The 27154-nt window shown below is 41.3% G+C and overlaps 1 pseudogene; it reads left to right on the top strand.

Moving 5' to 3' along the window:
* Window positions 1-2662: 2662 nt before the first annotated feature.
* On the top strand, window positions 2663-24405 carry LOC119918266 (annotated as a pseudogene).
* Window positions 24406-27154: the final 2749 nt, after the last annotated feature.

The following is a 27154-nucleotide window of genomic DNA, read 5'->3' as shown; positions in this document are numbered from 1 at the left end:
GGGTACGTGCACAACCTACGCTCCAAAGGAACGCAGGATACGCGTGGCAGCCATATTGTGTATACAAACGCGTACGTCGTAAACTCTCCACCACTCACTGCCCCATCTCCATAAACAGCCAGCCAATAAAAATTGTTGACAGCTTCAGGTACCTTGGCATCACTATGGACAATAAACTGAGTTATGATCACCACATCACAGACATCCACAAGACTTTTTGCCATATGTAAAGGACTCTCAGTCAAACCACACCTACTGCTTCACCATGCTCTCTCTCACCAATAGGAATACTAGTAACACTTCCTCCAAAATAATCAGTCTTTCCCACTCCCAATCTGCCAGCCCTCATTGACCCCACTTGCAGAGCAATTACCATAATACAAAATCCCAGCCACCCTCTCAACTCATGCTTCACCCTTCTCCTCTCTGGCCATACAGACAGATGCTATACAAAAAAGCACGCCTGGGGGAAAGTTTTGTACCCTGCGCCATAAGAGCGTTGAACTCACAGACAAGTTCATGATGCCACTCTGTGCATAGGGGAGACCGGGTATGGTTGTAACACTTTTTGCTTCAGCAACTGTAACTCACTGAAATTTCACAGCTAGAATTCTAGCGCTAGCTAACTAGCACTTCCGGTCTGTACGGGACACCCCAGAGCGTCTCAGAGACGGTGCGTCTCACCATAACTACACTTTGTCACCCTTTCTCAAATTGTCAGTATATGACGCCGTGAGATGAGAAGGGCTGAGGGCTCGAAGTACTGGTCACAGTGCTGACAAATGAATGCTGGTAACCCTGGAGTGTAACTCAAGTGAACAAGCCATTCAATTGTTCCATTAACTTCTCACAGAATGCATTCATGTGTAGTTACATCATCTCTCTTGTGTACGTCTTGTAATTCTCTACTTCAAACAACATTTTAATACACATTACCACCTGTAAATAAGTGCATCAAGGCTACTATAAAAATATAGTGCAAATTACAGCAAAACTCAACTGGATTTAAAGCAAGCAACATACCACCTGCATTACTTCTGTGCTTACACACTTCACTTCAGATCAATTAATACAGCTATCACATACAGAGAAATATAAACATTTTCAATGATACAAAACCTTTTAAATGTAAAGCCACTGAGCAAAAATAACTATTACAGGGACAATTCACCTTTAACTGCACATAACAAAATATTAACATCCTCCACAACAAATAAGTAGCCTACAGCTCTGTAACATTTCAGTGTTTTAATATAAGGCACTTCACATTATACCATATTCTTGACTTAAATTCTCATGTTGTTGTATTTGCAGGAGCCCAAATAAAATACTGTGCAAAGTAGATACTTTTCTAGCGTTGTACCTGCAAGACTACCCTCAGGTAATATGAAAACAGCCACCCGCGATGCGGCAACTGCCAACCACGCCGCGTCTGGACCTGCCGCCGACTATGGCGGAGTTTTTAATGTTCAAAAATATTTTCTAAACACTATCAAAACATCTTTATAACACTAACATCAAGCATTTAGATGTCGATATTGACAAGTTTTATCAATTACTAACCTGTAAAATACAGATGACATTCAGAAGCAATGAAAACACAGCGTGTTCAGTTCGTCATCCGGATCGCATCTGAGGGGTGGACCGAAGTTTCCCCCTGTGGCTACCTGTAGCGCACCAAAAGTTCCGCCTGGGCGCTGCTTCAAATTAGCCTACCACTTAAATTCACCATTTATACATGAAAATAAAATAATGTGATTGTCATTCACAGTATTTAGGATAATATAAAGCCCTGCGGTTTTGAAAAAAATTACTGCTCCGCTATTTACTTTAAATAAACACAAAATGGTTGCACAATTTTGGGGTGCATCACATGTGTATAGCGGATGGTTGTAACACTTTTTAAAGTTGTGTTACAACCCACCCCACCCCAGTCAGCCAGTGTTTATCTAGGTGTATTAGCATAGTGGTTTGAAATTAGTAAGAGAAAAATGCATCACATTTTGCCTAAGAAACTACATTTCAATCTAATATAAGTCAAACAATTCTATCTGCAATAGTAGGCTATAGATACTAAACAAATATAGTCTTGGTCAAAAATTGTACTTTTCCTCAAAATCATTTTTTTCCTCTAGGCCTATGTATTCTGAATGTACCTCTTTCCAGACTTGGAAGTGGGTAAATAATGAAATGATCACCTAACGCCTATCTTATCTCTAATTGGTGGAATTGGTGTTACAACTCTCCCCATGTTACAACCATACCCGGTCTCCCCTATAATGTGTAGGATGGAGACTTTGTGTGTAGAATTCATGTTGAAGGTGCTCTTGGGACAGACTGTGAAAACAAATTTCCTACTGAGGACAATAAAGAATTATTCTGAATCTGATTTGCTCTGCCAGTTTAAATGGCGAGTCCATGAGCGCACTCACATTTTCTCTGGCACTTCGTACTGAGTCTGACGATGAATTAGACCAAAACTACAGATTATTTCAAAGCCACGAAAAGGGAGCTACAGCGGAGTGAGATCATATGAGTTCACAGCGAACCAAAATGTCAGCCGCGGAGGTTGAAACCACAAACTTTTATTATCACTATTAAAATCATTATTGTGTATTTGTTGTTATTATTAAAATTCACCACGCCACTAGGCCCCAGAGCTAATTTTCGGCTTGCACGCGTTTCCGCGAGTTGCGCGCTGCTCTCTTTAACAGAGGCGCACTGCGCGTTTACGCACGACTCCAGTGACACTGGCAGAGAGCAGAGTGCCATGATCGTCATTGTGTGAGCGTTTTGCTGCCACCGCTGCAAGAAGATGATCCTGCTGTCTGGTCTGTTGCTCATTCTCTGGGGAGAACCGGGTCGGTGCCTGGAAGAGGGAGGAAGCTTTACATTTCATGGAGATTTCCGCCACATCGCCGTGGCCACCAACACGGTTTACATCGCTACAGAGGAGAGGCTGTACCAGCTGAGCCACGACCTGACTCTGATCCAGAGTCTGACCCAGAGAGGAATCTTGAAGGTGGGGCCTGAGTCCGGTGATGAGCAGTTTTACCGGGTTTCTGAGACGGATGAATGGAACGCAACTTTCGGTGTCAACATATTATTGCCGTTCGTTGAGAACAACACTGTGATCAGCTGCGGTGTGATCAAGTGCGGCTACTGCGAGCTGCTGGACCTGCAGAACATTTCCAACGTGCTGTACAGGGAGCACATCCAGGTGGGACCCGCAGGGCGCAGCAACGCGTCCGTCGGCTTCCTGGTGGAGGTGGAGAAGACTCGGACCCGGCCCGAGACTTATATTCTGACTGCCTTACAGCAACCCGACAAAACACAGAGACCAGCTGCCTCTCTGAAACAGCTTCTGTGAACCTTCATAATACGAACAACAAGCAGACGGGAGAAATATTTTCCATTAGGGGGGAGAATTATCTAGCTAAGATCAAACGTGAAGGCGAGGTGGAGTTTGTGGATGGATTTCAAAAGAATTTAATCATTTATCTTTTCTCCAACGTGCCATCAGAGGACAAAGGCAACAAAGTCCGGCTCATTTGGCTTGAGGGAAAAACAGGCAAAACCGAGACTCTCAGGTCGCTGCGGGGCGCGACTCTCAGTATCTCTGATGGTGGTAAAGGCAGCAGACTCGTGGCCTCCTCGGTGATCCCGGGTGGGCCGCCGGTGCTCTGGAGCGGCGTGTTCAGTGTGGACGGAGGACAAACCGACACCGAGCTGGTAGTGTTTGACGTCAGCCCTGATCTCACCGGAGCGGCCGATGCGGATCCAGACTTCTGCATCACCTGTCCTGAGAAGTCAAGATCCACGGTGGGTCCTGATATTGTTCATCTTGAAAGTTTCTAGCAAGTTATGTTTCGCTGACTTCTTACAAAATAAAAGCAGAACAGTTTTATGTGGGGCCATTTAGCCATTGCTTTACTGTTAGGTTTAGTTTTGCATGCTACATAGGCTATGTCTAAGAAAAAGTGAGAGGTCAAAATAGTTAGCCTAAATAGATTTAGCCTAATTACTTTTACTTTGAGACATCTGGCAAAAAATACACTCTAAAAAATAAGACATTGGGTCAACAAAAAGATAAATGTTAATGTTTTCCAACTATAATTTTTAAATTAAGACTGCATGCAGAATTACATTAATTCAAAGCAATGTTTTGAGTATGGTGAATTACCTTTTAGGCCACAATAAAAGGCAAGTAACATGAACTTAATAATTGTCAACATGAATGCAAGTATTTAAGCTGATCCAACATAATGTTTTAAGTTAGGTGAAGAAGCTTTTTGGCCACAATAAAACACATTTCTAAGTAACATGACCTTAATATTTAAGTTGATCTCTGCAAGAGTTGTGTGTTAGCAAGTTATCTTTAGTATTTCTTCACATCTGAATCATAGTCTAATCATGTCTAGCTAATGTTAGCCAGCTAACTGGCTAACGTAGCTACATGTAGTTTATAAACGTAGCTAGCCTACATGCTAACCAGAGCGGTGGCTAATGGGTAATCCCATATTAAGTTAGCTTGCCAAGACGTTTTCCCTAGCTACCTGGCCAACTATTACTGCCGTATTTAAGTCTACTCAATCAGTGACAGGCTACAGCTACAAGCTAACTTTACCTTGGCACACACACTGTAGGCCTATTATCAACACTGCTCAAATTTCAGAGTAAGGACTTCCAGATTTCGGTATTTGGTTACAGGCTATTACCAAACAGAATCCTGAGCGAATGCAAATATGTGTAATTAAGCATAAAATTACTTACCATTCACTACATTATGCTTCAATGAGTTTCAGCTGTGGCCCTGTGGTCATTAGTCTGGAGAGGGAAACTGTGGGCCGTTTACACATCATCAAATTGTATTTTACATTAACAGAACTTAAAATTAAATTATTTTTGATTAACTAAAAATGTTAAACTTGTGTTTCATCCAAGCTCAATAAAATAACAATTACAAGTAAAAGTCTAACAGTATCTCAGAACTTGATTTTTTATTTCACAACAAATATATATTTAAGTAATGACTAAAGGTCCCCTGAATTAGTTCACCTGGCACTTCCATAATCAGTATTAGACGTCAAGAGTCCTGACTGAAGCTCCTTAATATAGCAACACTCATCTAATGAAGTTATGAGTAGTGATAATTTATATGAAGTGCTGTCTGTATGTTTCTAACCTCTGAATTCATAAACACCATTTGAATCTAAAAGTGATATGTGTGTTTGTGTCTCAGCCAAAGACTCTGAAGCCAAAGACGATGCTCTTCAGACAGAACTACATGACCTCTGTGCTTGCAGTGAGACAGAAAACCTGGCTGCTTTTCTTCATTGGGACAGGAGATGGGCAGCTCATTAAGGTGTGTATGAGAAGTTAAGGGATATGCATTCTCTCCATTATTGGAAAAAATGTAAATGATTATCCAACTAGATAATTTGTTCTAGTCATTAAAAAGTATAATTAGGCTAAAGTAACTTTAAGTTACAGTGATGTGAAGAAGTGATTTTTCACCAGCTAACTGCTCGTCATATTATAGATAATATATTTTAAAATAAATGGTAAGCATGTAAAGATGCCCAAAATGCTTCTGTTATAATTATATTTGGGAACTATACTGTATTACTACCTCGTTCTTTAACTACTTTTATATTTAAGTGCAGGGGGTGTTTTAAGATTATTTCAGTCTGGAAGTCTTTAAAATTTTCAGTGTCTGCAAATAATGTCCAACTCTTCATTGAAAATCACTGGCCTTGCTTTTTTATGTCCTCAGTCACATCACATCATTAATCTGTTTTGTCTTCCTTCCATCACTGAGATAAAATTCATGTGCTGCAGAGCCTCTTTAACACATTCACGCATCCAGGATGGGATTTCACTGAGGCCATGAAGGCCATGGCCGCCATGATCCCTCAGTTTGGCTTTTTGTCCCCCCAAAATTTAAATGCCCTACTACCACATTGGCCTTGATGCACTGCCTCATGCTGATTTTTGTCTTTTGTTGAGATTCTGAATTCTTATTGAGTTGAGGTAAGAGTTTTGAAAGATCAGCAAACATATAAGAAGAAACTAGAGTCGGACTGCATGGCCACAGGTACAGGTGTCGTGCCGAAAAGTGTCTGCTGGAGCTGTATTGCCCAGTCACTTTCTGGCAAGTGAAATAGCCTACTGCATTTTTTGGGTTGTATTGGCCATTTAAAGGTATTTTAAGAGGTAAAAAAAGTACTAGCTGAGCTATAATCTGTCAAATAGAACTCTTCTGAATGAAATCATCTAACTTCAGGGCAGAAATAACCTTTCAGTCAATAACAAAAGGCTTCAAATCATTTTCTGACAAGTGAAATACTGCATTTTAAGAGTTGTATCGGCCATTTAAAAAGGTATTATAACAGGTAAAAAAGAGTGGATTGCTTGGTAGGCCTACAGAACAAAGAAAATAATGCAGAGTCATAAGGATAATTGCAAAATTGTCTTCATTTTATATATAAGTTGGCAGTAAGTCATGTTAATTAGGCTACAGCCCGTTTTCCAAATATAAACAAAGATATTACACATAGGCCTACCAAACATCACTTTTCGGCACGACACCTGGTCGCTCTGTGGACTTCACTGCGGGCTAAAAAAAAGATAGAGAAAGATGCGTCTTCGGCCACTTTGCACCGCGATGAAGTCAGTTTCAAGTTGGATATTCGACAGACATTCGCCAAGGATCCGGTGACTGCTTCTTACTCAGTTCAGCCAGTGTCGGCAGTAGCCTCCGATGGCTGGCTTTTAACCACCTGCGGTTAGCTTAGGGACCATCAATAAATTACAATTGTTAAAACCGTGTTAGGAGAAAATCATCATTCATTTCAATAGAGGGTGTGCGCATGACGTCACAGAACGCAGTTACGCTCACTGAGTGGCAGAAAGAGGAGCAGCACTTAAAATGAGGGTGTGGGGGAAGCGGAAACTTGAATATATAGGGGCGTGTTATTCTAATGACGATCGTTTTCAGCCGCGGCATTTACCAAGGGCAGGTATTGCGTAGGCCTACACCTGGATTTCAAAGGTACGCACAGCTTCATAAATCACGCGGTGAGAGGCGTGTAAGCATAATCTTACGCCAACATATACGCCCGTTTCTACCAAGAATGATAAATGAGGGCCACTGTGCGTGGTCATGGATAAAACATTATAGCAGATTTTTAGTCTGATTAGCATTATTTGTCTGCACAAGTAGGCCTATAATCCAAAATTATGAAGGCCTTATCATTTAATCATGTTATTAAGTTGTCCGGTAATAAGGGTGATTTACATCATTTAAGAACATCAGCATGTGAACATTACAAGGTTCAGGAAGGGACGCAGTGAACTGAATGGAGATAAAAGGCCAAATGCATGTAATGGTATAACTGAGAGGTTGTCTTGTCACCACATGATTTTAACTGTGGCAGGAAATGGAGCTGTTTGTACAGAGGTTGTCATATATATTTAACTAGGCGTTGAACACAAGTGTTAGTTACAGACTGAGGTGTTAAATGTTAGACTTTTCAGAACATAGTGTTCTCATAAGCAGAATCATTTCAGTGATTTGAAAAAGCCAAAGACAGCCAAAGAGGTCGGTGTGTTTACCAGAGAAACTACAGCTCACAATCCGCTGTGTCAGAACCAGTTTGATTTTACAAATAAACCTCAAGGAAACACAGACACAACCAGAGCTACACACACTGACAATAAATCACAAAGACGCAATATTAAATATCTATATAGTTCAGTCTTTATGTGCGTGACTTGAACTAATTCAAAATGTACTTTTCCCATTACTCAGCACTGTGATAAACAGGGCTGGTCTGTTGTGCTGGATTTCTGTATAGTTGTCTGTATAGTGGGCATTAATTAATGAAAATGTTGGAAGAAATTGTTATATTCTTCTGTGCCCACTCTAGGGCTCTGTACCCAGCAGCTCAGTCTCTGAAACATAACAAAGCTACATTGTTGTTGTCAGCTCGCTGTGGACAAGAACTATCACACCACCTGTCCCAGGGTGCTCTACAGGGCCAGTGACGACCGCCAAGTGTTCCCCAAAATACTTCTGGATCAAGTGGACCATAAACATGTCTATGTGCCATTTCAAAACCAGGTAGGTGAACTGTACATGTATAAACAGTCTTTATGTTTGAATTTACAGTGTCGTGATTTAAGCCATGCTTTCAAAGTGTTGTTGAATGTTTGTGTTCTGTTCTAGATTAAACGTTTGCCTGTGTCAAAGTGCAGCACATACACAAATGTGCAGGACTGCTGGTCTGCACAGGATCCATACTGTGTCTGGTGTGGCTCTAAAAGAAGGTCAGGGAAACACCATCTGCTGCTGACATCTTCAAACTATTATAAACTTGGTGAAAACATCATTTTCTCTTCCTAGTTGCACATTTGAAGATGAGTGCCAAGATTCAGACTGGTTGTCCATTCCTGATGACTCCCGTCAACGCAAAATGGTTTCCTACAGCGTTGTAAAGGACAGCACTGGCCAGGTACAGGTTACGCCCAGGATTTGAACTATAATCAGTTGTGTCTGTCCGTTATTTCTCTTTTAAACTCACATCCCTTCCTTTCTCAGATCACACTTAGCATCCAGACACACCTGACTGTGGGCCAGAGCGCTCTGTCTAACTTCGCCTGTCAGTTCTCTGCAAGCTCCAGCCAGCTTTGTAGTGCAGCAAACAGTCCTCCACGGTTCCCACAATGCACCTGCGTCCTTACAAATAGCACACTTACTGCTGAAGGTCAGTGACTTTTGATACATCCGGTGAATGAAATACCTGATAATCAAGGACCTTCACACCGTCACAAGAATCCCATCAGATAAAAATGTTCTCGACCTGCTGATAAATCTGTGTTGCCTCATGTTATATATTGTTTATTGAATAAAAACACGTGTATTGCTGGAACTTGCTGACCACTACTGTAACATTCTCTGGATTATTTTCACTTAACAGGCCTAAATGTCACTGTTAAGATTAGATTTGGGATGACACAATTGTTGGAACAACTTAAGATATCCAACTGCTCTGACATCAGGGGACCACCGACTCCTGTCCTGTAAGTCCACTGCCATTTTCAAGAAATCTAAGTGGACAGATAATTTCTAACATTAGTAATGGAAGATAGAGCTGAAAAAGTTGAAAAAACATAATCAGTCAGATGCATCATTGATGAAATTGTAAAAGTCCTGTTCCCGTGCAGTTTTAATAGTTAACATATGCAAGCAACTTAAATTTGAGCTGAAATAATACAGAACTGACTTTGATCATTTCAGGGTAGGACTTTAAGACAGAAATGTTTATATAGAGTTATAAGGTTCCCCAGGAACTGGAGTATAAGGCATTGAACAAAATGTCTGACTTTGGTCAGACAAATGGGTCCTGATTATACCAACTGCATCTGTCAATTGGGAGAAAGAGTTATTGATAAAAAAAAAAAGATTTTCAAAACATTCCCAAGCACTTATTATGCCAAAATTAGAATAAACCATCAAGACTAGAAGGAACAAAGAAATAGTTGGCTGCAATTGGACTACAAAGTGAGAAAGCCGTTTTCAGTTTTTCCAAAACTGTGTCCAAATTCAAAGGGAGTGACGAATACCTGGGTGGCCTTTTGGTCTAACTTAGGCAAGGGCAAGTGCTGCACTCAAAATGTCCAGTGATGAGAATTGTAAAAAGGTAGCAAAGCCACATTGTGGTGCTAATAGGAAATGAAACTAGCAGCTCTGATGACAAAAAGAAAATAAAAACAATACATAATAAACAGACTGTGAGGTATAAAGACAAAAAGGCAAAAAATAATTTTACCCCTCCTCCCATATCCCTCCACTTAGTCTCATACAGTCGTCATGGTTGTAATGGTCGTGTTTCTTCATCAGGAAGAATATACAGTATAACTATCTTGTGTTGTATCAAGGCATTATGATTCGTGTTCGAATGTTTTCAACAACAGGTGATAACATTTGTTTTCTCTTCAGGTGTCGGCAGTGTATCGAGGCTGGATGTGGCTGGAGCACAAACGGCTGCTGCTGGGCAAATCAAGGAGTGGGGAATGTAATTATGTCTTTTTAAATGTATTTATCTAATATAGGCTTTTCCAGACATCGTGCATGTATGCTAACTTTCCGTGTGCTATATTTGAACATGAGTTTAACAGCACAACATTCATTTTTAGTCTGTTAATGACACCAGAACAGCTGCTCTGAATTTCAAATATTTATAGTTTATAAAATTATTTCAACAGACTGTCAGCTCAGCACCTGTCAGCAACAAATGTTTAAATGTTCTCAAAAAATGACTCTGCTTCTGTCTGGAGAGGCTTCAGACAGTGGCCACAGTCCACCATCTCATCCCCCACCTCCTCCTCCTCTCTTACCATCCTGGAGAGTTTGTGAAGGTTCTCAGTCATCCAGGTCATAGTTATCCAAAGAGAGACTTCTTCAGTTCTGGAACTGAACTACCAGAACTGAAAAAGTCTCTCGGATGAGGGACAGAACGTCTTCTAGTATCTTCAACCAAGTCCAGTTGCCCTAGACATTAACCTTCTTTGGGCATCCTGGAGAGGGATGTCAACAGACTGTTCAGGAGGCAGAAACCTCGCAAAGCAGCTGGGCCGGACTCTGTCTCCCCATCCACTCTGAAGCACTGTGCCAATCAGCTATCTCCAGTGTTCACAGACATGCCATGTGCCAGCCTCCTTCACAACCTCCACCATCATCCCTGTCCCCAAGAAACCAAGGACCACTGGACTAAACGACTACAGACCCGTCACCCTGACCTCTGTGGTTATGTAGTCCTTTGAGCACCTTGTGTTGTGCCACCTAAATCCATCACAGACCCACTCCTGGAGCCCCTGCAGTTTGCCTACAGAGCCAACAGGTCTGTTGATGACGCATAAAAAATTGGCCCTTCACATCATACTCCAGCACCTGGACTCCCCAGAAACTTAGGTCAGGATCCTGTTTGTGGATTTCAGCTTTGCTTTCAACACCATCATCCCGGCCCTGCTGCAGGACAAGCTCTCCCAGCTGAACGTGCCTGACTCCACCTTCAGGTGGTGCACTTGACGGACAGGAAGCAAGTTAATTTGGGAAAATATCTCTCTGACTCCAGGACCATCAGCACCGGATCCTCTCAGGGATGTGTTCTTTTCCCTCTGCTCTTCTCCCTGTACACCAACAGCTTCACCTCCAGTCACCAGTCTGTCAAGCTCTTGAAGTTTGCAGATGACACCACCCTTATTGGGCTCATCACAGGTGGGAATGTCCGCCTACAGGTGGGAGATGACCATCTTGTATCCTGGTGCAGCCAGAACAGTCTGGAGCTCAACGCTCTGAAGACAGTGGAGATGATTGTAGATTTTGGAAAGAGCCCAGTCCAACCCTCCTCTATCATCCTGGGTGACTCCGCAGTCGCCACTGTGGACTCCTTCCGCTTCCTGGGGACCATCATCTCCCAGGACCTCAAGTTGGAGCTAAACATCACCTAAAAAAGGCCCAGCAGAGGATGTACTTCCTGCAGCAGCTGAAGAAGTTCAGCATGCCAAAGACAATGATGGTGCACTTCTACACCGCCATCATCGAGTCCATCCTCACCTCCTCCATCACCATCTGGTACGCTGCTGCCAGTGCCAGGGACAAGGGCAGGCTGCATTGCATCATTCGCTCTGCAGAGAAGGTGATTGGTTGTCAAATTCCATCTCTCCAGGACCTGTACACCTCCAGGACTCTGAGGCGTGCAGGAAACATTGTGGCTGACCTCTCCCATCCCAGACACAAACTGTTTCAGTCACTCCACTCTGGCAGGTGGCTGTGGTTTCCGATGGCAGTGGGCTTGCTCAACAAGGCCCAGGTCCCCACTGTCACTGACTCTCATGCCCCCCTCCCCAAACACACACACACACACACACACACACACACACACACACTCCTGACCCCACACTTTTGCACTTTTTAACGATTAACTGTGCTTTATGCTCATGTTGTCATTATTTTTGCACATACTTGTCAGCATTGTATTATAGTATTATTGTAATTTTTGTATACTAGTACATTTTTTGATCTCCTTACTTTTATATTTATATTTCTGTTTATGTTCTGTAAACACAAATTTTTACCATGGCAAATTCCTCATAAACCTGATTCTGATTCTGACCCTGCTGTCTGCTCAGACACTTTGCAAAGATGGCAACTTCACTATGAGTACAGGGGACATACTGAGTGCACTTCACTGGGGCCAGCTGCTGCTAAGCTAACTGCTCATTAAACCTAAACGCCTTATCTTCTACTTCTGCACATGTTAAAATAACACATAAAACATGTTACATACAACATGTTGGTTACAACCAGCTTAATTTTTTCCCTCGCTTCTGCCTGCAGGACAGTGTTTGCCAAATGACAGAGTCAGGGATGAACTTTTCTGTGAGTCTGAACCTAAGTCCTCAAATATTCTTCCCCTGGTGCTCACCTCATTCACATTCATAAAAATTGTTTATAACTGATTATCTCTGTTTGTGTTTTACTGTCAGAGACCGGAGATCTCCTCCATCACTCCCAGTGTCGTGTCTTTCTACGGCAGAAACCATGTGCTGTTGTCCGGTCGTAACCTTAGTGGTGTAACCAGAGTGAGGATCCAGGCAGACCTGGACTGCACGCCACAAGAGTGAGTCACTGTATGGGCGACTGAGATTATCCTTACACTATAAACGACAAATGACATCAAAGATAGCAGTTATTATAGCTGATGTTTGTTTGTTTGTATGTTTGATGTTAAGGCAGATTATACTGCTACGCTTCCGGCTGCTTTCATGGTGTCAGCATATTTTTGTTGTTGTTGTGTTCCCTACGTGAAAAAAGAGTGAGTCTTGATCTAACTGGTTTCTCTCTCTCATCCTGTATGCTCTGGTCAGATCTCCTGTATGGAACAACACTGGAGTGAATCTGACGTTCCACATCCCCAGTGTAGATAATAAAGGCGTGGTCAAAGCATGTGTTCTCCTCCCAGATGGTAGTTGTCATGGCAACGCTAAGATCACCTACCGCTCTTCACCTTCCTGCACCGCCATTACTCCCAGCAGCACCTGGCTCAGGTATGACTGGATATGTTGGCACTAGGTACAAAAAGAAAGAGAAAAGTCATGCTGAAGATAAAACATTACTGAGTCAATTCTCTCCCAGGATTGGGGATCGTTAATTTTTATTGGTATTGATACCCTTATTGAGGCTGCTTAACGATCCAGTTCTTTATTAATACCGCATTATTATTTGGTGACGGTAAGACCAGCCCCAACAAGCATGAGGTAGGCCTGCACAGTATGAGGAAAATATTCAATGTGCGATAACATTGTTATATATTGAGATGTAATATGACTTGTAATAAATAAACAGATATTGAAGTGTGCATATTAACTGCCTGGTTGTTTTAAAATTAATTATAGGATTAGAATTTAATATTTCACTATATAAACTGAAAATCTGACATCACAATACTGAGTGACGTTTAGAAATCAGTCAGTATCAGTCCCTCCTCCTCCTCCTCCTCCTCTCTGCTGTTATTCACAGCCTGCAGGGAACATTACCTAGTTGAAGGAGGAGCGGCTGGTTTGTCTCAGCCAGCAGCTGAGTTTTTAACAATGTTCCAAATTTTAAGACCACAGACCAGTCTATGCTACAGCTTTCTATTAGCTTGTTGGTAACATTGCCAAGCTAACGTTAGCTATGCTTGTAAAAAACATACAGGATGAGAGACTGAGGACAGAGCAGTTTAAAATGAACCCTTTCTATATGTTTACCTTACACACAGGTGTACTGATGAAGTATTGTCTTTTTAACAAGCTTAGCTGTCGGCAACACGATTAGTTGCCGTTCTCAAACACGGAAGGCCTGGCTTGCTTTATTTGACAAAGTATAAAGCACAAATTCACCTCTTGATTACTGTATCATCATTAAATAAACCCCCCTAGGTGACCTCTGTGGTAATTCAGCTCCCGGTAGTACCTTGTCAGGGCTCTGAAGTGGAGCGGACCCAGAACAACTCTCATCACCTGTTAGCGGTAATGTTAAACACTAGCAGGACCTAAGTTACATCACCGTGTTAAAACTATAACTTAGCACAACATCACTGCGCTGTAATAACATTATGCTTTATAAAATGTCACATAATTAACAAAATAGCTATATAATGTCAGTCCAGTGACTGTTACCTGACAGCCGACCTGCCTCTCATTCTCCGGTGCCGGCAGTCACTCACCCTGCCGAGTGAACGAAAGACTGAGGAGGACCCATGTGAGCGGTGAAGGAGTTGTTCATTTGTCACGTGACAGCTCCTACTGTGGAGCAGGAATGAACGACTCAGACTTAGAGACCCACAGTTAAGAGTCGTGAACTAATCAATTCTGTTTCCTGTGCTGCCTGCTTACCACAGCCCTGTAGCTGAGCTGTCACGTGACAAATGAACGACTCAAACAGACCCACAGTTGAGAGTCCTGAACTAATCATTTCTGTTCCTGTGCTGACGGAGCCCATGCAGCTGCCGTGTGACGAGTGAATGTAAGAGTCCAAGATCCTTCACGCATGCTTGAACATGAACGAATCACACACTGAGACAACCCGTTCCTCCCGAGTCATACACACGATTAGGTCTTATGAACGAAACGTTCTTTGAACGACACAACACTAATGATAAACAGTCCCGGGCCTGTTTGAGACCGCGTTTCCATGCCATCAATAAATAAACATTAGTTTTCTTATCCATCGTGTTTCAAGATAAATCAGAGTTGACGCTCGAGACATTATTACATTATAGGACCCGCTGGTCTCGATAGCAGTATCGATAAGTTTTGAGGAATTTTGGAACAGAGTCCTTTAAGAACCGGGTCTCGATCCCCATCCTTACCCAGGATAACTGCCAAACATCTGATCTCATCTACATATTTCCAGCAGCAACTGGGCTGTTTGGCAGCAGAAAATGTTCCAAAAAACTGACGTGAAATGATGTTCATGTCCCATTATAATATTTACTTGTGCTACTAACTGTAGGTGTGTGTCAGTATGAAAACCCCCCTGCTGCTCTGTGTCCTGTAGTGGGAAGAGGAAGATCACACTCGTGGGATCTCACCTGGAGTTTGTGGAAGGGATCATGCACAGCCACGCCCCGCAGGAAGTAAGACTTCCCAGAAACAGCAGCTATCAGGTGGGACTCTCTTTCTATCCACACACACACACACACACACACACACACACACACACACACACACACACACACACACACACACACACACACACACACAGTCAGGTCCTCTTAGTTTGTTACATTAATTTTGTCATGTCATATCACATCAGATTATAGTACAATGGACTATGTCACATCAAACAGTCCCATGTCAGTCATTTTATAATTTAAGTCATTTCCCATCATGTTATATTACAGTGAGTTTTGCCAGCTTGCAAATCTTTTGCAAGTTAGACACTGTTTAATATGGAACCTATAGGAACTGGTCAATGAACAGTAATCTTTCACATTGTAGTCGCACTGGTTGAAACATTCCTATCGTAATGAGTGAGGATGACTGTGGTGCAGCTGAAACAATTAGGCCTAAATGTAGTTTAAAAGTGAGTTTTTCATTATTACCTGCTCATAGTCTGAATGTGTGATGACAGCATTAATAAAATACATAATGTACAAGATTTTATAATTTAAAATAGACATCTAAATTTTATAGTCAGTTTGAACCTATAGACACATTTTCCACTGCAAAAAAATAATTAATAGGCTAACCCACTGGGTAGACTGTGACTTTTCAATCACAGGTCCATGAGTAAACTGTGTCTTATATTTGATCTATAGGTAGCTGATTGCCACCGTGATTTAGTTTTAGAGCCTATCATAGTCCACGGTGGCACGCATTCATATTTCTAGCTCCACCCGATTAAAATGGAGGCTCTACCTTTATTTACCCTTTGCCATAGTGAATCATAGTATTTGTGCTCCGTTGATGATGGCTTTTTTCATCCCCACGCACGCGCTTCCATCAGGTTCAACAATACAGAGTTTATTGAACTTATTCTGATCAGCTGTTCCGGAACAGTTTCCCACCTCAGGCTCAATCAACTCAGAGCTCAGGGATAAGCTCAGAGTTTAAGCCTGCTTTCTGAAACGGGACCCTGTAGCCTACTACGAAGCGAGGTAACTGGCTTATCCGTGTAACACCAGGAGTAACTTTGTGACGTCGGGTGTAACTTCCCGATTAACCCGTAGTCTACTACGAAAGGTGGATAGGTGTTCCCCGAGATCTGTTGCCATGGCAATTTACGCTGCATCTTTAAACTGCTCTGAGCAGGTTATGTTTGTGGTTAACTCGAGGTTACCCTGTAGGCCATATGTGGACTATGCATCACATATCTACTCAGTGTTAATAATGAGAAGTAGGCTATTAATACACACCACAAAATATTTTTAGATTTCATTCTGACTTGTTCCACTGCTCATACAGCGAGCCCTGCAGCCTCTATGATTTTATGGAGGAGATCTTTATTAATTAACGGGACAGTTTCTTAGATGTAGCCCATCTGTAGGCTATAATTGAATTACGTTTTCACATATTTAGATTGACTATTTTATGTGTCCAAAAATACCAGGTGAGGGTTAATAAACTGAGAAAAAAAATTCTAGATGAAAGTGTGAAATTTACAAGAAAAAAAATCAGAAATCCCCTAAATTAAAGTCACAATAAATCTAAAATCACTCTGGTGTTTTCCTCTGAATACGCCCAATCCACAGCAAAGTCTCTAAGGTGCATCATAGTGATTTTGGGCTAAACTCACAAGTATTTCCTCACTGCTAAATCCATCAGAGAATATTCAAGTTGTTTACTTGTAGATTAATCTTGGAAATTAAATTTTCTTGGATTATTGCCTCTCTCCGCTGGCTCATTTTTTCTATTACAATGGACCTTATGTGCAGTTGTACCTTTACATCTTAATCATATTACACATAAAAAAAGAGACCATTAAATACAAAATAGAGATTTTAACTACAATAACAACACTGTGAAGATAATTACAAATTTACTCAATGCAATGCCAACAAGCCTCCCTGGCTTTGTCGGCTGCCACAGTATTAGATTTGGCCGTCATTGTGTCTTTAAACTCCTCATATCCTGACACAATCAACGGTTGTTATGAAAAACTGTGCCTGCACAACACGGCACTTTTATGCGAAGGCACACCAACTCCAATTAAGTTAACACTGGGTTATCACCGACTCAACTAACCAACATCGTATTCACTATTGTAGTACCATTTAACATCAGTGTAGGCGGTCAGAGTTTGGCAACCCTGAGTTTGCTTGATAATCCTGAAGTAACTGTGAGTAGATTGAACTCCCTTCATAGTACAGGCCACTGGACTGTCACCTCTATGGCATCGATTGTAAGTGACACGTTTATATTTAATTCCCTACCAACTGACCACATTATTCAACTCACTTAATATGTATTAATTTTACTTGTGCGCAGGGGCGTTTCCAGACTCTTGAAACATTGGTGGCTTAGCCCAGCCCAGAAATCTTTCATGTTTTCACCCCCCACCCCCTGTTGCGCCCTACCCAAAGTACATCTATAAAGCAACACTGCTGATAATTATTAACACTGATAATATTAACTAGTGGGGTCTGGGGGTCCTCCCCCTGTCCCCCCCAAATTTTGGCTTTAAACACTTATTTTCACCTCAATGATAAATTATTTTAATTAATCTGAATTCAGTTAAGAATTATTTATTGACTAAATATTCAAGAGGGGGTGTGGATGTCCTCCCCCCAGAAGATTTTGAGCATTAAACACTTAATTTCCTGAATTTTGGAGACATTTTCTGCACCAATTTAGGGTGGAAATGTCTTTATTTTTATAAAGGGAAGGACAAAATTTAGGTGGCAGGTGACAATTCACAATATAAGAAAATAGAATGTAATGCAGTAATCAGTAGCTTATTCTTTTTTTAGCTTATATCTATATATCGGTTATTTTCGCGCATTTGGGGAATTGTTTTATTTTTTTGGCCCACAACACAAGAAACAGCTCGAGCAGAGGGGGAGGGAGCGGGGACTAGTAAGAGATGTGATTGGGCCGGCCCAATGTCAGTATAGGCCTGCTTTATGGGCCGATCGTTCGCCCATTTTTTAAAAACAGTTAGGCCTACATAAATAAATAATTTCACTTGTAGCCTACTTGATGAGACGAGCACACTGCTCTTCATCAGAGGAAGAAAACCGAAACTGAAAACACATGTGATCAGACATAAATATCACCACAAATGTTCACTTCAGCACCTCCGATAAAGTGCAGCTCACAGCTGCTTTAGAAGTAATGAAGTATCCTTGAGACAGTAAAACAGTAGTGTCTCAGAGCAAGGGGGACAGAGACAGCAGGACACAGAGCGACAGGTGTCTGTGTCGCAGTCAGGTGTCGTGATATTCTCTCACTACTTTGCGGCGACTGTTAACCGTTAATACATTGACTAGACACTGACCGACAACATTTATATTTAAATGTATTGATTACAATTTTGCTAGGGACAGTTCAGAAGTTGCAGACAAGCCCTGAAGCTGTGAGCAATGCTCCCTCTCTCTCTAAATGCAAGCACGCTGCGTAACGGTGGGGGTGGTTACATGAAATTCAAAAAAATTTAGCAGTATTATTGCGAGTATATAGCCTCCGATCTATGAAGACCTGCAAGACAGGCTGCATCATGAAGATTATTGCATATTAACATGGAATATATTTTGTTGCTGTTGCTGAGTTACATTCGGGGCTACAGTCAAAACATGACCAAAAACAAAACAACAAACAAAAAAAATTACCTGGCAACGCCAATGCTTGGGCGTGCAAAGCTGGGTGGTGATACCGCCAGTGCTGAATCAAATTTGATGTAAAGTTAGATATTCGCTCGTTAAACAGAAACCTTTTAACAGGTGATCCATCATCTACACTAACACACACACACTGACACACTAGTCAGTCTTGGTGTATCCGAAATTCTCTCACACTGCCGACTTCTGCTGTTTCCTTGTTGGAAATAAAGCTTCACAGTGCCATAGTTAAGCCAGTGTGCATCCTCCATGTCTCTGATAAGCACGGCACTTTAAGCTGCACCACTCGTGACACTTGCGAGTTGCAACAGTTTCTTTCCCTGCAACAGAAACTCTCGGCGTAGCGGAGCTTTTACAATTAATTAACCGTGAAGTTTTAAAGCATAGTTAATAGTGAAATCCGGTAATTGCTGCTTCCATACTTACTACATTGTGCATTTTCCCTGTCCCCCAAAGTGGCGGCCGACAATTTGCATTATCAACCAGGTGAAATACAGGCAGCCTCAGCTATGAAACAGTTACTGCTCCACCAAATGACCCAGCAGATTAGCCCCCAGTCTTATCAGACTTCATGAGGAGTGAGTTAGTGTGTAGAGGACCATTAAAACCAGCCCTTGATTTTCCTAGAAGAATTTTCCATTCAGGCTTATCAAAGGGGGAGGATTGTGGTGAGAGCATTGCGGTGTCAGGTGTGACTGTGCAGCAGACCAGCTCTGTTTTCACATTGTGAGTCGCAGCCAGTTTGTGACCGAACGGAAACAATATAAACATCTAAAAAGTGAAGCCAGCCTTGCTCAGATTGGGACTGTAAGCTGCACTTTAGCAGCGGTGCTGAAGTCTCTGTGGCTTTGTGGTGACATTTCTGTTAGCCCTACACTGCAGGGTGTAGTACCCTTTAAACTGCTGACAGTCAGTCGCAAATGTAACTAAATGTGAAGTCAATAGCCAGCTGACCCACAGGAAATGTGTTTGACACTACACCTTGTCCAATTCCCAAAGCTGTGATTGGACAGTTGATTTTTATTTTACCGTCTTTAATATCTCTCCATCAATAAAAGGCTTTCTTTTCTTTGTTTGATTAGTTTTTATGTAGGCATTTTAAATCTTTCATTATAATCCTCACGATTTCAGTCTTCATGTATTTCTTGTCATCATGGTTACTGGAGGTAACAGCAAGTGTGGTTTAATACTACAGGAAACACTCCTTCAGTAGATAATTGTTCAGAAGTACAACAGAAGAGCGACTGTTTAGCGTGCAGCCAAATAAACTCACATTGTTTTAATAAAGAATTCAGTCAGATTTCATGGTGAGTTACAGCAGTACAGCAAAAGAAGTAGAACCCACTGCATGTAGGAGTGTTTTTGCTGAGTGATCGCTCTCAGCACTCAGTGATCTCTGTGACAAATACACTGCTTTTTTGTAAACGAGAAGTGTAAAAAGAGTAAATAAAGTAAGCTTAATGAGATAAAACTGTGGTGGATTATATGCATCGTTTCCTGTGATAGCAATTTGAACCCACCGCGAGTATAGCAGACTTTACCACTCACATTGAAATGTAGGCCTTCTACTTATTTGATATTATACAGAATAATGTAAAAACGTTACATTGCTAATTAACAGTATCAACAACAGGGTTTGATTTTATTTTTACAATTAAATAGAACTTTAAATGACATCAAATAATGCAATGTTGCAATACATTGTATTATTTGATTTTATTGCTGAATCAACTCTATGACACACCTGCGGCTGACAATATTTTACAAGCACTGTGTATTATGCCGTATTCAGTCACATTGCATTGCTTAGTTTGCCATGCCACCATCATCATCATGTCATGCTATGCCAAACAGAAATTATATCATATTATTTATTACACTGATTTTTTTTTTTACTGCAGAATCTCATTTATGACACACCTGCAGCTGGAAATACTCAAGGGATTTTTACAAGCACTCTGTCTCTGAAAGTAGCCAATGAAACTTTGGCCTGCTCAACAACAGTAACCTACTATCCAGATCCTGAGTTCACCAGCTTCACATCCTCAAGGACACGGGATGGTGTCCGCATCACCACAGAGGTACAACATATTTCCCACACACATATGACATTAATTCATAAAAGTCAGCATTTGTCTCTGTTGTCATTTTAGAAAAAGGCAGACAAACTGGAGATGACAATTGCAGAGTTGTCAGTGTGGGGCGTTCATGACAGAAAACAATACCCCTGCATCATGGAAGTCAAAGAAACTGACTTTTTCATCTGTGAGATTCAAATGCCACCCGACGCTACATTTCAGCAGTTAATGGTAATCTTTTATTCTAACTGCAGCAATCTAAACATTACTATACAGAAATACAGCTCAACTTTATTGTGATTGAATGTGTGATTTCAAATAGTAATCATACATACAGTCAACATACGTATGTTGGACCCACTGCACTGGTGAGACAGCAGTGCAGCTATGATGACAAAGTTGAATCTAATCTAATGTATCTGTTGTTTTCCAGATAAAGTTTGGTGACAAGACAGTAACTCTAGGGCCTCTGTCTTTACATCAGGTCCTCATGATACTGCGTTTGCTGCTGATACCCTTTGTTATTGTTGGTAAGTACACTGAGCTTGACTGATAAAGTGATTTTGGTCCAGTCAGTGTCGTCGCTCTCTGATATACATGATGAAGTCTGCATTTATTGCATCAGTTCAACACCAGCTCTTTATGTGAAAACCTGACCTTTAATTTATTTTTTACAATTGTCACTGGGTATCACTACAAAGTTATAAAGTTGTTTGTATCACCTCATGCTACACACACAGAACTTAACAGATAATTAAATGTGTATTAAGCATGATGACATTTAAAATAATTAAATTAAAATAAAACAATATATACAATTATTTATATGAAGGCTATGTACATACACATATAGATGCTTTCAACGGTAACAACATAAACAAACGGTACTCCGCATGTGCATTACTCTGGCCCAAACTTAACTTCCGGCAGACTTCCGCAAACAATGCATAAGTAAATAACCTTAGCTAGTATTTCTCGGAAGTCGAATAAAAGAAACGTTACTTGGCCAAACTGAAATGTGATAAAGGTCACAATACGAGACCCGTTGAATAAAAAATTAAAATAAGAGTTTAAAAAAAAAAAATAATTTAATAAAAGTTTTTCTAGCGACCTGTCTGATTTACCGCAGTGTTTCCCACAGAATGACAGCGTAACTGTGGCGAGCGGGGCGGTGGTGGGGGATCTCTGACACTGACAGCGTGTTGGACGGATTTGTGCAGCAGTGTTCATGATACTAGCCATTCAATACACAGACTGATCCGCTGTCAATGTGTTTGCGGGAGAGAGAGGGAGCGAGTGAGAGGAGGTGCTGAGCGAATATGCGCTGCGGGCAGCTCTGCAATAAAATACAAATTTTCCCATCTTCAATTGTAAAAACAGAAATCTATATGTGGCAGTCAGCGCTGCTAATGTAGTGGGCCACAACAAATAAATGAATGTATGGGAAACACTGTACTGGATATCACTCACTGTCGTGACTATGCCCTATATTTAGCCGCTACTGGTACAGGAACTTAAATTGCCTGAGGCCAGCATCGGCCCCACAACACAACACAACATCATGCGTTGGCAGTATGGCTCCTACACTCACCATATTAGTAAACACAAACCCAGTAATAAACAAACAGATCGGAAGTTATCTCCGGCCGGGTGAATCACCTTGGCAACGCATCCGATGAAAGCATCACACATGCTACACCCAGAACATTCTGCAGTGCATTTTTTTAATTTGCACCTGGTAGAATGTAGGCCTAAACAGCAGCAACAAGATGATAATATGGTTTCATCTTCAGATTTAAAAGTCTGACAGATGGGAACCAGAGTTAATCTTGACTGTGTTTGAACACAGCTCCTCACAGCTTGTCTTGCTCTTATAGCTCAGAACACGGACTGCGCACCGAGTGCTTGATCCGGGATGTTGATGGGGCAGGTCTCTGAGATGTGGGCTGAGCAAAACATTTTTTTCAACGGAAGCGGTGGTTCCCTGAACACCCTGCTGTGTACGCAAGCGCACTGACTTTTCCTGCCTTTTTAACACCATTGTGTTTACAAACTTTTCGCAGCTGATTGGGTAACACCTCAGACACGCCCACCAAACAGGAGAAAACATACCTCGAAGCCCGTTGCAGAAAGTTGCGCAACATTGCAAGGAAACATGTCGTTGAATCCGAAAATGTTGCAAATCGGTTCTAAACATTTTGAGATTGAACTCACCCATGGGCACAACAGTCTCTAATTTCCGTTGCTTGGCCAACATGAGTCCCATTTTGTCCAGACCGGACGTTTAGGAGCAGACTTAAGTCAAAGCTGGGCCAATATGGCTCCCATCCCGGCTCTCTTTCCTCCCCTCTGAGCGGTTACCACACCCATAGGTGTAGCTGTTCGGGTCTTGTGGATCGTGGTCCGCTAAAGCCGGAAAAAACTGATGAAACAACTGAAACAAAAGTGTAGCGAAGTTTGAAGGAGCTACGGCTGCTGCTTCTACAAGAACTGCCGGTTGCCATAGCAACAGTAAAGGCTTGTTTTCTACTAATTTCAACAGAATCTAGGCATCCCATGGTGGAAAAAAATACTGAGACACTTTTCCACTGTGACAGGTGTAGTACTGGAAGGAAGACAGAAACTGCCTTTATGAAGTTCAAGAGTCAGATTGTGCGACTAAAGCCTGCAGGCTGAGGCAGGCAGTCAGCATACAAAACGGGGAGAGGGTTGTCAGAACAAAATGCAAAACAAGAACAAGACCGAAGCGATAAGGCAACACAGACAAAGATTGTCAAGATGTTGATTATCAGTCTATAATATCATCTATTGGCTGCTTCAATCCAAAATCATTGCTATTAGCCTTAAAACACATGACTGTTTTCTTTCCATTGCTGTTTTACGGATTAAAATTCTATTTGTCTGTCTTTTTTTAAATCAGTAACTGTGTTTGTGTTCCAGCGTTGGTGATTATCTGTCGATGGGACAAGAAGCTCACTGCTGAGATGAACAAGCTGTGACCATGAGGTTAAACCTGGAGACTTTTTCAACTCCATTAACAAGATGAACATAATGCCTCATTTTTATTTTCTTCTCCACCCGTGGGAGTAAAGTTCACTCTTTGGTCTCAAAATCATGTAAATGGAAGAAACTTTAACTGTACAGTGAGTGGAGGAGGGCGTAGTCTTTAGTATTAAGCTTTTTTTAAAATCCTGCAACCACTTTTAATTTTGTTTAACTCAGGTGTAGTTGTACCTTGGAGACTTTTATAGATGATCAGCGTCTTAAACCTCTAGGCCACGACAAACGTCTCCTTGTTTTTTAAATGTTAGTCATAAGAAATATATATAATTAAATGAGTGAATGCACAACTGAGCTTTGAGGGTTTTTTCATGTACTTACTCGATTTAATTTGTACTCTGCTTTGAAATAACAGTAAATCTATTTTGCATTAAACTCTATGTGACTAAAGTGTTTTATTGAAGAAGAATTAAGCATAGTACATCTGGCCCAGTTAACCTATTTTTCCACAACAAAAACTATCTGGAAACTCCATTAAAAAACGTAAGATCCAAAGGATATCAGAGGGAAAACCAAAAAATATTTTCTCCATAAAATATGATGCAATTTCACCAAAATCAGTGAATAAAGTTAAAAAGTTGTGTTTACAGTAATCAGTGAGGCCTGGCCCCCAGAAACATTCTACTGCAGTGTCTATTGTTTTTCCAACCTAATTCTTGTCTCATTTGTGGTCTGACAAACAGTAAATTCATCAAATTCAGTGGCCCATATGTATATTTTCCAAGCTACTGCAGCTGTCATATGCCACCATGGCTCATGTCATATGTGGCCGTGGTTTCATCTAAAATCTAAATGAAACTTTCTCATGCCCACTGGTAGTTTCTGGTGCGTAAGAGACAATATTTCATGGACACCATTTTGCCCATGTCCCCTTAGGGGCTCCATAGGTAATGGCCCCTGTGTTGTTGTTTTTGAATATTTTTTTTTTCCAGACTACTCTCCACCTGAATAGAGGGCAACAAGTCCAGAAAGGGCACCAGAAATGGAGCCGGGCGAACAGGCAGACTCCAGGGACAGCAAAGACATGGTGGGTACAGGAGTAGCGTCAAGTGGGAGAGGAACAAGAGGGAGGTCGGGCATCAGAGAGTCAGTGACAGCGTGTAGAGTCGGAATATTTTCACCTCTAAATCTGTGGATTAAGAGTTTATTTCCACCAAACCAGAGAGTATGTGATCGTTGGAACAGTGGGGGCTAGCTGGTTAGCGCTAACTTTTCAGTGGATGTCTGCAGCACAATACAAAGACGTCTTTGACATAACAGCAGAACTGTTATTTCTTCACATTCTGTTGATCATTTTTTGTTTAATGTTTCAACAAAACAGCCATATCTTACACATTTTTCCTTTATGGTCAGACATAAAAATGCAAAACAAGAACAAGGCCGGAGCGATAAGGCAACACAGACAAAGATTGTCAAGACGTTGAATATCAATTCATAATATCTATTGGCTGCTTTAATCCAAAATCATTGGAACTAGCCTTAAAAACATCCAGGTCAAACATAAGTTTGTTTTCTTTCCATTGCTGTTTTATGGATTTAATTCCATTTGTCTGTCTCACAGCGTTGGTGATTATCTGTCGATGGGACAAGAAGCTCACTGCTGAGATGAACAAGCTGTGACCATGAGGTCAAACCTGGAGACTTTTTCAACTCTATGATCAAGATGAACATAATGCCTCATGCCTCATGCTCATTTTCTCCACCTGTGGGTTACTGAAGTAAAGTCCACTCTTTGGTCTCAAAATCATGTAAATGGAAGAAACTTGTACAGGGATTGTAGGAGGGTGTCCTGTAGTCTTAAGTATTAAGTTTGCACATACATACACACACACACTCACACACATACTGCTATGCAAATTTGGCGCTTTTCCATTACCAGTACCAGCTCAACTCTACTCTGTTTGACCGTGGTTCGTTTTCCATTGCAGATAGTACCCCTCAATGTAACTGGTCATCATAGCGACGCCACACACAACTGCCGCAAAGTACCCAGTAAGCGATTTCACGGTTAAAAGACGTCTAATTGACGTTTAAACAGAGTCTAGGCTACAACAGCCCAGCAAGCAATAGCCGTCATTTCACCGTCTAGGTTTACTATAGACCTGATTTAATCCGGCCATGACTAACCCACTTCTAGCCGCAATAACTCTACATGTGGTTACATGACGTTTTTGCCAAAATAACTTGCAATGTGTATGATATTCCATCATTTAAGCAAGGTCTACAGTGATTACAAAGTATTTTGTTTCATTTCTTTCACATGATTTACGTGCAGCCTGTGCGTAGACACGATTTAGCTCGTAGACAGACCGGCTATTTGTAGTCAACATTTAGTCAAAAAAGTAAAAAATGATTATCCAACGAAGGTTAAAATGAAGGGCAACTGGACTTGGTTGAAGCTACTGGAAGACGTTTACAACGTCTACTATGACCTGGATGACTGAGAATCTTCATAGACATCTTGCTAAAAAATGATTAAAAGTGGGTTTATGCCCTGGCAGCACATGAGATGGTTGATATCCCATTATTTTTGCAATGTCAATAATATCAACAAGATATTAAGTGTCATGAAATTGACATGGTCTATCTGTAGCCACGATTTAGCTCTTATTTGGACAGACTACGTGTAGTCTGCTTTTAGCCCACCCGGCGAAATAGAAGCAATTAGTGGTCTAATATCAACGGCTTGGCTGTAGATCTGTTTCAGACCAAATAGGTTACATGTAGTTTTCACCCATGCAGCTGTTGAGGTGCGTGATATCATTTCATCAAATGCAAGTAAACGTTTGAAACATTTAAATTATCTTTATTTTCGCTGTACAAAATGCAATTACTATTTTTAATCGCTAGATGGCAGATGTAGCCCTACTGACACATGACTACTGGCAACGCGAGACTTGAAAGTTAGACATCAGGGACGGCCAGATCTCGCGATAAAGACATCTGCCATTTTTAAATGAGGGATACGTTACGATGTCGGTCTTTCAGCGAGCAAAGGGCGAGAGTTTAGAACAAACACTGGAAGCGAAAAGACATTTACTTTGGTCTTGTAAGTATGCCATCTAGCGGTTAAAAATAGTAATTGCATTTTGTTTTAAATTAAAATTAAAGCTAATGTAGTGAACGTTA

The sequence above is a fragment of the Micropterus salmoides genome, unplaced genomic scaffold, assembly GCF_014851395.1.
Source record: "Micropterus salmoides isolate LMB-PRFRI ecotype aquatic unplaced genomic scaffold, ASM1485139v1 Ms_hic_scaffold_23, whole genome shotgun sequence".
NCBI lineage: Eukaryota > Metazoa > Chordata > Actinopteri > Centrarchiformes > Centrarchidae > Micropterus > Micropterus salmoides.
The sequence above is the reverse complement of the archived record's forward strand: the minus strand, read 5'-3'. Positions and strand labels throughout refer to the sequence as shown.